Source organism: Pleurodeles waltl, chromosome 1_1 (genome assembly GCF_031143425.1).
Source record: "Pleurodeles waltl isolate 20211129_DDA chromosome 1_1, aPleWal1.hap1.20221129, whole genome shotgun sequence".
In the NCBI taxonomy this organism is placed as follows: domain Eukaryota; kingdom Metazoa; phylum Chordata; class Amphibia; order Caudata; family Salamandridae; genus Pleurodeles; species Pleurodeles waltl.
Window position 1 is genome coordinate 736402294 of NC_090436.1, and position 14459 is coordinate 736416752.

Consider the following 14459-nt stretch of genomic DNA (forward strand, 5'->3'; position numbering starts at 1 on the left):
GCAGCCAATCCCGATGGAACAACCTCATATAAGGACATCAAAAAGAGTATCCTGGAGAGAGTAGGACACGACACGGAGTACTACCTCTTATGTTTCTGGAAAATAAAATGGGGTCCTACCGAAGACCCCCGAACATTCTATTATAAAGTCAAGGACCTAGGACTCAAGTGGTTAGGTCCCATAGGAATGGAAAGAGAAGATGTTATAAAAGCAGTCATTCTGGAGCAATATTTGGAATCCCTTCCTCCACCTACCCGTAGTTGGATTAGACAGCATCCTAACGTTGATACAAGTATGGCAGTTGACCTTGCATGTGCCTAACACAGGTCCACCGAGTTTAGGAGTGGAAACTCTAAAATGACAAATCCCTCGACCCGACTTCCACCAGTACCCGTTCGGTCCTTTACCCACAAAACTGTCGAAGACACTACATGGCCGAAAGGAGGTGAAAAACCTCCTATGCAGCACCCACAGTGCTACAGTTGTGGTTAATGGGGGCACATAGCCCAGGTATGCCCTCACAAGGAGGACAAAACGGAACCCATGGAAGTCGGGATTACTAGGGGAAGAGTCCTATGCACAGGAAAAGGCAACCCCAGATTCAAACAAGAGATAAGAGTCAAGGGAAGAACCATCACAGCCCTGGTTGACTCCGGTTGTAGTCAATCCGTTCTCAGAACCGGAGTAGTAGACCTGCCAGAACACTAGTCACCACAATGGGTTTCCATATGTTGTATCCACGGGGACAAAAGAGAATATCCCCTGGTTTCCGTTTGCCTAGAATGGGAAGGGAGACAGGAGGAAGTCCACATGGGGGTTATGGACCACTTAGTGGAAGACTGTATCTTAGGGACAAACTACATACACTTTCCGGAGGTACTACAGAAAGTAAAAACCCAAACCCAATCAGACCCTTGGTGGGCAGAGGCTCCCTTTTCGGGTATTCCCATAGAGAATGACCCTCCCCGTTATAAACCTACTAAACGAGAGAAGAGACGTAATAAACAACTCTATTGGACACACGAGAGGGAAAAGAACTCAAGGAAGATCCTAGGCACTGTCCCAAACCCCTTTCCCTCCTTCCGGGCCAGTCAACGGGAAGATCCCTCCCTTCAAAACGCATGGAAAACCGCCAAGACAGAAAACACAGGCGAGGTGGATCCTTATTTCCTTGTCTATAAAAACCTTCTATATCGATTCATCAAACGCAATAATAAAGAGAAAAGACAACTAGTTGTGCCCGAGGCCAATCGCACCCAAGTGCTCTATCTGGCTCACAATCAACCGGGAGGAGGACATTACGGTAGAGAGAAAACAGAAGAATATTTATTACGCCGGTTTTATTGGACGGGGGTTTATGCACATATCAGACGATATTGTACCCAATGTCCCAAGTGCCAATTAGTAGACCATGGACCTCAGAGAAAAGCACCCTTACAACCCCTACCAATAATAGACATTCCCTTTTCCCGAGTTGGAACGGACTTGATAGGCCCGCTCCTACCATCCACAAAAGGGCATACATACATTCTAGTTCTCGTCCATTATGCGACCAGGTACCCACAAGCCATACCCCTTACTAGCATGATGACCAAAAATGTGGCCCAAGCCATGATTGGCTTCTTTTCTAGAGTAGGGTTTCCCAATGAAATTTTAACCGACCAAGGTCCACCATTCATGTCGGTCTTGATGGCACATATCTGTAAGACTTTGGGAGTCAAACAACTCAAAACCTCGGTATATCATCCACAAACCGATGGCCTAGTCGAACGATATAACTGTACAATAAAATAATTACTGAGAAAAACCGTCTCAGAATCAGGGCGTGACTGAGATCGGAAGCTCCCCCTAGTCCTCTATGCTATAAGGTCCCATGAGCAAGCCTCTACAGGGCATAGTCCTTTCGATCTGGTCTTTGGCGACAACCCCGCAGTTTAATAGATACAGCGGCTGAGATATGGGATGAAGCGGAAGAAGGTGAAAAACCCTTATTAGAGTATGTCCACGAACTGAAGTCTCAAATACAAACAGTATGGGAGGATGTGCGTAGTCATATGGAGAGAGCCCAAAACAAACAAAAGCAGTATTATGATAAGGGTACAAAAACAAGGATACTCCAGCCCAACGAGAGAGTGCTCATATTACGTCCCAGTTCTGGTAATAAACTATTAGCCAAATGGCAGGGCCCATATACAGTGTTGAAGCCAGTTTCTCTAGTTACCTACCTCATCGAATTATCAAAGAACCCCAAACGAGTACAAATCTATCATATCAACTTGCTGAAGAGGTGGGAAGAGCCCACTGTGGCGGTTGACCCTGTCGCTATGGGATTCTTAATAACACCCGAGAAGCCCCTAGATATTAAGTTGTGTCCCATTAACCCAGATTCATCCCCGGAACTGCCCCAGATTAACCCCGAAATACCAGAACATCAACGCAGACAGCTGGGTTGCCTCCTACCTCGGCATACCAGCTTCTTCTCAGGGAAACCAGGTAGAACAACCCTAATACATCATATCAGAAAACCAGAGGGCCAAACAGTACGTCAACGACCCTACCGTATCCCTGAATCCCGACGACATCTTATTGAACAAGAAATAAAAACAATGCTACAAATGAAAGTCATAGAACCGTCGGTCAGTCCTTGGTGTTCACCGGTAGTATTAGTACCAAAACCGGATGGCTCTATCCGCTTCTGTATTGACTTTTGCCGGTTGAATGCCATATCCCTTTTTGATACGTTCCCCGAGTCGACGATGTACTTGAAAAACTAGGCAAGGCCAGATACATGTCAACTCTCGATTTAACAAAAGGGTATTGGCAGATACCCCTAGCACCAGCAGACCGGGAAAAAACGGCTTTCTCAACGCCTTCCAGACTTTACCAGTTCACAGTACTCCCATTCGGCCTACATGGTGCTCTAGCTACCTTTCAAAGGTTAATGGATCATCCCCTAAGACCCCTTCATAATTACACAGCCACCGATCTCGATGATATAGTGTTTTTTAGTGAAACATGGGAAGAACATCTTGAACATTAAAACAGCGTTTTCCATGTCCTACGCGAAGCGGGTCTTACAGCTAATCCAAAAAAGTGTCACCTGGCCCATGATCACATAGCTTACCTCGGTTATTTCATAGGGAGGGGACAACTACGACCCCAGAAAAACAAAGTAGAGGCCATCCAACAAGTACCTATTCCAACAACCAAAAGAGAGCTCCATTCCTTTTTGGGCTTAATAGGTTATTACCGACGATTCATACCCAGTTATTCCACTATAGCAGCACCACTTACTGACCTGTTACAGAAAAACCAACCAGCCAAAATATCAGCCTTGACAGAAGAACAACTATCTAGTTTTCGACATCTTAAATACTGCCTCACGACTGAGCCTGTCTTAAAGTGTCCAGACTTTACTAAAGTCTTTCACCTTCAAACTGATGCCTCAGATGTTGGATTAGGTGCTGTGTTGTCACAAACAGATGAGAAAGGTTATAACCATCCCATAGTATTCATTAGTAGGAAGTTAGTGTCTAGAGAATGTCATTATCCCATAATCGAGAGTGAGTGTCTTGCCATCAAGTGGGCCATAGAGAACCTACAAAACTATCTTTTAGGGCACCCATTTATTTTATATACAGACCATGCACCCCTCACTTGGTTGGCCTCCCACAAGAATACCCACCCACGTATCCTCAGGTGGTTCATGGAACTCCAACCCTTCTCCTTCCAGGTCCGTCACATCACTGGGGATCTCCAATGTGTAGCAGACTATTTGTCACGGTATCCGGGCCACTCGGAACTCCATCAGTCCCGTCATGGGGAGGGGAGATGTAGCCGGGAGACGGACTCCTCGGCTCCATTCCGTGCCGATCCTGAATCGGACCGGCACACAACGGCTCCCGAAGACAGCAATACCATTGAAATCGGGAATCCGAACATACGGATTCCCATCGACTTACCAGGGAGAGAAGGGGAAGTAGCCGGCCAGGAGGAAGAGGAAGGACTTGTCGGAGGCGGGAACCCGGATATCCGGGTTCCTTAGAGTGTAAAAATAGAAGAAGGACTGTGCGTGGCGCGCGCGAGAGAGGAGAAAGACGCTGAGGGAAAGGACGGCAAGAAGACAAGAACGGAGATTGCGGGCAACGAAGGAGACGAAGAAAGGAGCGGTCCCCACCCTGGGAGAACATCAAGGAGCACAAGAGAGACTCCCACGGCGGGACAGGGAGTCCCGAGAGGCTCGAACTCCACCACGTCCCTGTAGGGACATGGCTAAAGCAGGTACGGTCCTGCTTAAGGAACAAAATACTTTCTGTGGTTAGAAGGGAGGAGGGTGGGAAGGGAGGAGTAGAGGGAGGAGGAGAAAAAGGGAAGGGTGTTTAAAAAGGGAAAACCCACAACTAAAAGGAGCACTAACCACTGAACACACACACACAAGGGGGGAAGAAGAGTGGTTTAAGCGACTGTACTAGTGACAGTGTCCACAGAGGTGTAGGGTCAGGGTCCTATAGCCCTCACTCTAAAGTCCTATTCCTTTGTCTTTATCTTCCCTTACGGGAAGGTATTTCTACCACATTTGCTCACACACTCTCTCTCTCTCTTTCTCTCTCTCTCTCTACACCCACACCCTCCCCGCACGTTACTGAAGTACAAACACACTTACAGAGACACTACTTACCTGCCGTTCGTTCCTCTTTTTCCGGTCCTCCTGACACTACCAACCCCGGTAATTCCATCTACAACCGCTGGGAAGCCCGAGGGAGAAGAAACAGAGGAGATCACCCATCGTAAAACCCACAGATAGAGACTGTTATAAAGACACTGCTGAAGTACAATAAAATCACACATCTTCACTCTTTCACCTGAGTGTCGTCTTACTCCCTATTGCTATACCCACGGCCACAGCAGTCTTAGAGCTTCACATGCTGTGCTCCAAATATAACTTAGAGAGAACATAATTTAGTTACAATATGATAGCCTTATTTTTATGTTTCACTCTCCTCGTTACTATTTCCCTCTTACTGTGTTGTATGGTTCTGGTTATTGCACCTCACGCCTTGTTATCTATAATGAAGTAGTTTTATTAAACTAATTTTTAAAACTCAAACTGCCTTTGTCATTTATATATGAGACCGCACGTTGTATGACAGAACTGGTTGTGACCTGAGTGACCACGACCTCCCTGGGAAGTACTAAGATGTCATGCGCTTGGCTGCCCAATTGTCTCTTCCCTTCGGGAGAGATGAGGCACTGTTAGTTAGCCGGAGCAGAACCCGGATTTGGGGTGACAAGGGTCCTTCACCGTGGGTTAGACTTAGTCCCCCACACTGTGAACGATCTTGCTGCCCAAAAATCCAGTAGTCTCATTAGGAAAAGGAGAGCCTATGCGACATAGCACCGCCAACGATTGGTCAGGCTCTAATTTTCGGGTCCACCAGTTTCTCTTGGTCTCATATCATATAATGATCCCTCAGTTCCTTTAGCGGAGACGTCCGTGGCACTGAGGATTTCCACCTCTGCGGTATAGGTAATCCTATTTACAGCGGATGGTTGTTCAAGCTTGAACCTTAAAAGGAAAAACCCCGTCTTGGTGTGCCTTCTCTGAACCATCGCTGTTATAACAATGGCAAATCCCCAGGTAATACAAATAGCTCTTAAAATGAGACAATCGCTCACAGCACATTTGCTAGTAAATGGCCTTACGATCCAGGGTGGTCCAGTCACATTTCTGGTGGCCGCCCACGCAGCATATAGAACAGAACTTTTTTACTCTTGGGTCACATTTCCCACAGTTGATGGAAACACGAATACATTCCACACATATGCAGTTGCGTACGCGCCTGGGCAGTACAGGGCGTACACATACTTGGAGATACCTCTATCTTATCAAGAACATAATAATCGGCTTGATGTCGCCCTACCACATGCCATATTACCAGTAAGGTTAGGTCCACTTATCAATGATGGTCCTACATGGCCTTTACTGGCCACATATACACCACATCCTGCGGTAGCAAATATGGCGGTGGCTGAGGTTCAACGCTTGTATACAGACCTAACGGCTACATATAGACGTTTAGTACAATTTGTGATGCAGACACTAAATACAAACCCAGCATGTGCTGCTGCAGCACAACCACACGCAGTAGTACCAGGTGTAAACCCGGTGACTGTCCACTCTATTATGGGTAAAGTGCCAGCGAAACGGGAGGAGTCTCGATTTTGGCTGGCACAAAAAATTAATACGATGGAGGCGGTATTTCCCCATACGGAACCTCAGGACAAACATAGAATATTGACTATGGGCCTGATTCAGACCCTGGCGGCCGGTGACCGCCAGGGTCACCGGCCACGGGAGCACCGCCGACAGACCGGCGGTGCTCCAAAGGGCATTCTGACCGCGGCGGTTCTGCCGCGGCCAGAAAGGGTAAACCGGCGGTCTCCCGCCGGTTTACCGCTGCCCTTGGAATCCCCCATGGCGGCGCAGCTTGCTGCGCCGCCAATGGCATGGGCACGGCAGGGGGCCCCGTAAGAGGGCCCCACTGTGTATTTCAGTGTCTGCCTAGCAGACACTGAAATACGCGACGGGTGCAAACTGCACCCGTCGCACATGCCCACTCCGCCGGCTCCATTCGGAGCCGGCTTCCTCGTGGGGAGGGGTTTCCCGCTGGGCTGGCGGGCGGCCTTCTGGCGGTCGCCCGCCAGCCCAGCGGGAAAGCCAGAATGGCCTCCGCGGTCTTTCGACCGCAGAGCGGCCATATGGCGGTTCCCTCCAGGCGGGCGGCGACCGCCGCCCGCCGGGGTCAAAATGACCCCCTATGTGTTTACTCTTTGGGATGGTTCCCACCGTGGAACATTGTAATACATGGGGCACGGTGTTTTCTGCGCTCTATACAACGGCACACGGTACACCGACATTGGCTAACCTACCGGAGGTGCTTAAACAAATTCAGGATGAATGCGGGGCAGCCCCGGCTTTAGATTTGGGAATGCAACTGATGGGCAGCTTTGCCACAGTTTCTTCTATGATCCTAAGTAATCTTAAAGGAGAAGCAGTTGCACTTGCGGTGCGCATGCGTCTTTGTGACGTCCCGCAACAAGATCAGGAGCGGGAACTGCCTAAAACAATTGCGGAAACGTATTCCAGTATTGGTCGAGATAGCCTAGGGGCTAGACCACAAAAACCTCAATTTCAGGGGAAAATTAGTAAAGAAAATACTAAACAGCAACCTGAGGGTAAGAAGAAGCGCTGGGAGAAAAAACAACAAACACCTTAAAAAGAAAGGGGAGAATCTCCGCGTACGGAGACCCCGCAGAATAGATATAATCTCAGAAATAGAGATAATATAAAAATGCCTGATAGATATCAATATACTGATACACGCCAATCTTGTTCCTTTCAGGACTCATCGGAAAAGAGAAATGAGAGAGGTGGGCGGTCAGAGCGGAGAACAGAGTACGTGAAACCGAGACAAGACTCACAACGCTCTTCTGAGGTTTCTGTCAAGAAGGAAGAGAAACCAGTACAACAAAAACAACTGTTTAAAAAGAAAAAGGTGGCGGCAGTCTCAGTTAGACATGCCACTCAGGAAGAGAGTTCTCTTGAAGAACAAGACATGGGCACTGGCACTAATAGACAACGCGGCAGAGGTCACAATAGTTCGCCGGAATCTTCTAGAACATCTAGAGGTGAAAGCAACTGATGATTTCATACAAGTAGAAACAGCAGACATGCGTGTCTCCGAACCCGATAGGGTGTATACAGTGACTTTACAATTGGAAGGAGACATTGAACGCACTATACACGCAATCTTTTGGGATCGTGTAGTTAAGATATATGACATTTTGATGGCTGAACAGGATTGGCCGCCTGATTTTGTCCGCACCTGCCCAGTAGGGGAGGAGGTTATTAGACCTTCCTTCTCACCCCTTGTTCCAGGGGAACTCGCAGAGTCCTATTGCATAAAATGGGCTCTGGCACAAGCTCCTGCCTTATATAGAAATAACGTAGGGTGGGACAGGGATTCTCCATATCATGTAATTCCGATTAAAGGTGAACCTCAGCCAGAACCGCAGTATCCCATAAAACATGAAGCAAGGGCACCGGTGAGAGAAATACTTACACAATTAGAATACCAGGGAGTAGTTGAACCCTGTGTCTCACCGATGAATAATCCCTTGTTTCCTGTAGCTAAGCCGGACCATTCATATAGAATAGTCTTAGACTACAGACATTTGAACTGACATACACGTACATATGCTATACAGAATTCACATAGCGCTGCACTAATAAACAACATAGTGCGGAAAAAATATAAAACTACTTTGGATATCTCGAATGGATTCTTCTGCCAAAATATTGCACAAGAAAGCAGGGATTTAACAAGCTTTAGCGCATAAGGCTCCCAGAAAAAAATTCAGTTGTTTGCCTCAGGGGTATAAGAACAGCCCAGGACTGTTTGCAGCTTGTGTAACTGAAATTGTGCACGAGTTGAACCCTGAAGCGTTGTCATATGTAGATGATATATATCTCAGGGATGACGAGTTACTACAACATTTAAGATGGGTAGCCCGCATTGTTGTAGGGTTTGCCGAAGTCGGCTACAAATTTAACTTAAAAAAATTGAAAATTGCCTTTCTCCGCGTCATATTCCTGGGATATGAGCTGTCAAATGAAGGTAAGAGCCTAGCGCCACAATTCTTCGAAAAGTGTGCACAGCTGCAACCTCCAAATACGATTATGAAACTCCAATCGTTGTTGGGCTTTCTCAATTTTGGCAGAACATACATTCCTGATTATGCTGCACGCATAAAACCTTTATATGAATTAATACGTCAGATTTTTCGAGCAAATACTGGACGATTGAAAATACACATACTCTTCAGGAGTTACAAGCAGATATGCTGGCAGCAAAACATCTACATACACGGGACAATAAGACGCATTTGGTCATCAGGGTGATAGCTGGGGCCATTGGGTTTACTTATGTCACATTTAATGAAGGTGAGACAGTCCCGATTGGATACAAGTCACACTTGTATTCTGCTGCTGAACAACGATTTGCTTCCACGGAGAAAATACTAACTGATGTACAGATGGCTGTTATTAAGGAAAGACCTATTGCCCAGGAAAAACGCATTATTGTTGTTTCTCCTATTCAGGCCATCGAGGCTGTTACGAAAGCTAGCGTCCCGAACTCAAACGCACTACATCCAAGATGGATACAATGGGCTACGTCTTTGACAGCCACTGATGCAGACTACATTTTTTACCCCAAGTTACAAACTCAGGAATTTCTGCAATATGAAGTTGAATATCCAGTCCCCGCTGACACATTGCCTATTGATCAATATCGAGTAGTCATGTATACTGATGGCTCTGAACAACCAGCGATTGGGACGAAACTCCAATATTCCGCTGCATGTGGAGGGGGAGAAGTTCTACCCCCAACATACTTACACACAGACCTTAGGGGATTGTACAGCACAATTAGCTGAGCTAAAGGCTCTACTGCTGGCACTAGAACATACAGATCCGACGCAGTTCACACTGATTGTTTGTGATTCGTATTATTGCGTCCAGTCTTTTAATTAATATCTACATTACTGGCGCTTGAATGGGTTCAGAGATTCAAAAGGCAACACCATAAAACACAAACTACTGTGGGGGAAGGTAGCAGACTATAAAGAGACGCTACCGAAAGTCCATGTTGTACATACACTTGGACACCAGCGCGTTGGAATACATGTTGCTGGAAATACTTTGGCTGATGAAGCCACAAAGTCGGCTGTGGCCGTTGCCACTGTAGCTGCATTGACTCGTTCGAGTTCCACACCAGACACAGAAATTATGGCTCCCATAAAAGCTACGGTTGAGGGCGTGGCCACGGGCGTCAAGATGGCGGTCGCACTCTAAGAGTGCTCAGGACCCCTCCGTCATCCGCCCGAATCCTGCCACCATAATCGACCCCCTCGAGTCTTCAACCGAGATTCGGGGGTGGTGAGGGACCTTCCCGACCCCTGTGGGTCCGGATCCGAGACCCGAGGACGCCGGATCAACGCGGGGGAAGAGGCTGACGTGGACCCCGGGCCGCACGGCAGAGGGGGCGTCTGGCGCTCCAGACCGGAGCACGCCCTCGTGGGCGGACGAGCATTGCCGGCCGGGAGTTCAGGGACCGACGGAGCGACGAGGATAGAGGTACCCTCCCCCTCCAGCGTGACTAGTGGGAGCCGCGGCTGTCGGAGGCCGAGAGGATCCGCAAAAGAAGACAGCGGCGACGCGCCGCGGAGCTCCGTGGTCAGAGCGCCTGAGAACGGGCGCGAGCTTGAGGCTCGGAGTAATGGGCGCCCGAGGCCCCACTCTAGAGGCAGCGGAGCGCCGCTGGAGGCGGTAGAAGAAGATCCAGTGACCAGGAGGTAAGAGCGGAAGAGCCCCCGGCCGGGACCCCTAAAGCTGAGGACAGACCGGTGGGAGCAGAGTTACAGGCCCGGGCGGGTGCGGTCCGAAGAACGGAGTGCTCACAAGTCCAGGAACATTGACTGAGGGACTAATAGAGGCAGGCGATCATACAGAGAACCTGCAGCAAGTGAAGGGGAGGAGAGGAAACGTTTGAGGCCCACCGCAAGGGACCACACAAATGTAAAAGGTCCTGGAAACCAAAGGAGACCCGGCTGCGCGGACGGGAGAGCCCCAACCGCCGTGGGCCAGCAGGGGAGAAACAGAAAGTCGTGAGAGGACCCGTGCCCTCCCAAGCGGGGACAGGGAGGAAGAGGCCGAGGAGCTGGAGGGGCCTGCCTCGTGGCCTGCACCGAGTGGGACGTCAAGCGCCTGGGGCTGGCCGCGGGGCGCTACCCCCTGGAGGCGCGAAGATAACTAGAGGGCGGGCCAAGGACAGTCCGAGGTGCTCAAGAAGACCAAAGGAACGCCAGGACCCTTGACTTCCAATCGAGGAGGGAGGACGGAACTCCCCCCCCACCACCCAGCCTGGTCTGGGGGCCGCCGGGCAGTCCTGGATGGAACCCCCTGCCGACAAAGTCCCCCCACAGGTGATCACATAGACCCGAAGCGGCCCCGAAAAGAAGAGGCGCGAAAACCCTCGTGACAACTGAACTTCACCCACATAAAGATGTAGCTGCACAGAATAGGCAACATGGGGAAAGACAGAGCCTCCAAGCAATTGCAAGCATCCCAACAGAAAATAGACCAATTTACCGCGCCGGCGGCTCCCCGGACCGGAAGTGACACCGCGCCCTCTGACCCGGCCGCAGAAGGGGTCAGCACCATCCTACTTGCGATTCAAACCTCACAGCGGGCAGTGGAATCCAAAATTGGAGAGGTGAGAGAAGAGATGGGCCTTGTGAGGCAAGACCTTAGAAATGCTGTGGGCCGCATCACAGAGGTGGAGGCCCGTGTCTCGCAAACCGAAGACGACCTGGCGGATCTAAGAACTAAAGTGGCACAGTTGCAGACTCGAACTGGAGAACTCCACCGCAGAGCCGAAGATGCAGAGAACCGCTCCAGACGCAACAACCTGCGCTTCGTAGGCGTACAAGAGGGAGCGGAGGATGGCAAGCCGGCCGAATTCCTAGAAGCATGGATTAAATCCTGGATGCCGGAGAACTCTCTCTCGCCCTGGTTTGCGATAGAGCGAGCACACAGGGCCTTAGCCTCGAAACCCCCACCGGGGGGCCCCCGAAGACCAATGATTGCACGCTTCTTCAACTTTAAAGATCGAGATGCCATCCTCAGAGAAGCCAGACGCACCCCCAACCTCCTTTGGGACAACCAGAGAATCATGGTCTTCCCGGACTACACCCGTGAAGTCCAAACTAAACGCCGCTCATATGAACAAGTGAAACAGAAACTGAGAGCGATGCAGCTCACATACATGCTCCTCTTCCCGGCGCGCCTGAAGGTAATCCTAGCGGGCAGGGTGCACTTCTTCGAGTCACCCGAGCAGGCATGGGACTGGCTGACGGAGGAGGGCTTGGGAAACCGACGGGGCCCAACCGGCCCGCCCAGGAATTCGGATGGGACACAACCGATTATCCGGATGAACACAAGAAAGGGTCGGAAGCGAACCAGGTCCAGGTGGGGTAGGCCTGGAAGCCCCAGCCACCGAGTAGAAGAGGAACCCCATTTTAACCGAAATCCCTCGCCAGAGGGAGACCCGACGGACTGCCCAAGAGACCGAGCTAGGGGAGAGGACAAACTGGAGGATCGTTTGAGCCAGTCCCCTGAACTTGGCTGATGGTGCCCCCACGTGTACCGAGCTCCGGTTCTCTTGGACCTACCGGTAGCCTCGGATGCCGACCCACATCAGTGAGACAAGGTGACACAAATTTTCCAAACTTTTTGTACACCCTAGACACTTTACCGAAGGTGGGGGTTTCGCACTAACTACCGTAACAACACCGACACCTATTGTATAAACTCTCCTCAGTCAATATGCCCATCTCTGGGTCCCAGGTCAAGTTCTCTAAACCCCAACACGCAGATATGGCACAAACCGGTCCCCCACTGACACAGATCCTATCTTGGAATGTTAACGGCCTTCTAGATAGGATCAAAAGATCTGCAGTGTATAGCACGCTGCGCAGATACGCCCCTAAGGTGGAACTTCTGCCGGAGACCCACCTGCTTGGGACCAAATGCCCCTTCCTAGCGCGAGGGGGTTTTGACAAGGTTTTCCATGCAGGATTCACTAGAGGTTCCAGGGTAGTGGCCATCCTACTTCATCGCTCACTTCCAATAGTAATCACCTCTACCACGTCAGACCCGCAGGGTAGATTCGTAACGGTGACTGGAACACTACACGGGTCGACAATTAACTTCGTCTGTACATACGCCCCCCCCCCAGTTGGCTTTGACAGCTTCTTGTTAAAACTACGCCGGATGCTCACTGAGCTCCCGCAGGGACTCACACTCATAGGGGGAGATTTTAACTCTGTCTTAGACCCCAACCTAGATGTTTCTGGTCCCGTCTCCTCTGGAAGAGCATCCAGTTTAAATGGATGGGCTACTAAACTGGGACTATGTGAGGTATGGAGGACATGGCACCCTAGGACAAGACAATACATCCACACCTCGGCGGCTCACCACTCTCAGGCAAGAATTTACATGGTGTTCATGCCCGCACTGGACATCTCTAGAGTCACTGGCGCAGAGATATTGGCCCGAGGAGTCTCAGATCACTCCCCAATACGCATCCGATTGGGGAGCGCCACCTCCAATCAGCGCCCTACATGGCGCATGAATGCATGGTATTTGCAGGACGAGGATTACACCTCCGAAATAAGGGAACACCTTACCCAATATTTTGATCACAATGTGGGCTCAGTTCAATCCCCGGGCACGATTTGGGCGGCATGTAAAGCCACACTTAGAGGCTACGCGAAGCGTCGCATTCGCACCTGAGAGAGAGCTCGGGACCAGCGAGTGACAGCCCTCGAGATAAGGGCCCTTGCTCTGGAAAGATCTATGACCACTGCCACGTCGGCGTCAGTTCTGAGACGCCTAACGGCAACTAGGGAGGAAATAAAACAGACGGTACTTGAAGCCGCGAAACACGCTTGGAGGGCATTGGCGGCCCGTGTCTATGGATGGGGTGATAAAAATGGCAAACTCCTGCATTGGCTGGCCTCGAGCCCCTTGGCCAACAGAGTTGTCCCTGAGGTGGTGGATGAGACAGGCTTGGTTGAGAGAACCCCTAGTGGAATTGCGAGGAGCTTTGCCTCCTATTACGCTAAGTTATATGCGGTGCGTCATCGCCCGCTAGCTGAAAGGGAGTCCCCGCTCTTGAACGATATTACTCTCCCTAGTATCTCGCATACGACCAAGATGAGCCTAGATGAAGCCATAAACCTAGCCGAAATCACAACGGCCATAGCTGCCCTGACATCGGGTAAAACACCCGGACCGGACGGCTTTCCGGCTGAACTCTATAAAAGATGCGGAGATATCCTAGCCCCCCACTTACTTAGCATGTTTGATGAAGCAGAGAAGACGGGCCGCTTCCCCACTGAGATAGACCAAGCCACAATAGTGGTGATTTCAAAGTCGCAACCGCCATCACCCAATAGATCGGTCTACAGACCAATCTCCCTGTTAAATGTGGAGATCAAAGTGCTATCAACAATACTTGCCACAAGGCTGAAGGCGGTGCATCCCACACTGATACACCCAGATCAGTGCGGCTTCATGCCCTCCCGCAGCACGAGACATTGCATAAGGAGACTGCATGTCGCGCTGGCTCAACGCGGCACCCTGACTGGATCCCCCCTTGCTCTCCTCCTGATAGACTTTGAAAAAGCCTTCGATACGGTGGACTGGTCGTATTTAGAGCAAGTCCTCATAAAAAATGGCTTTGGACCCAGGTTTCGCGGTCTTGTTAAACTGTTAAACTACTTTACTCCAATCCAACTGCCCGTATTCAGATAAACGGTGTGACCTCCGATCC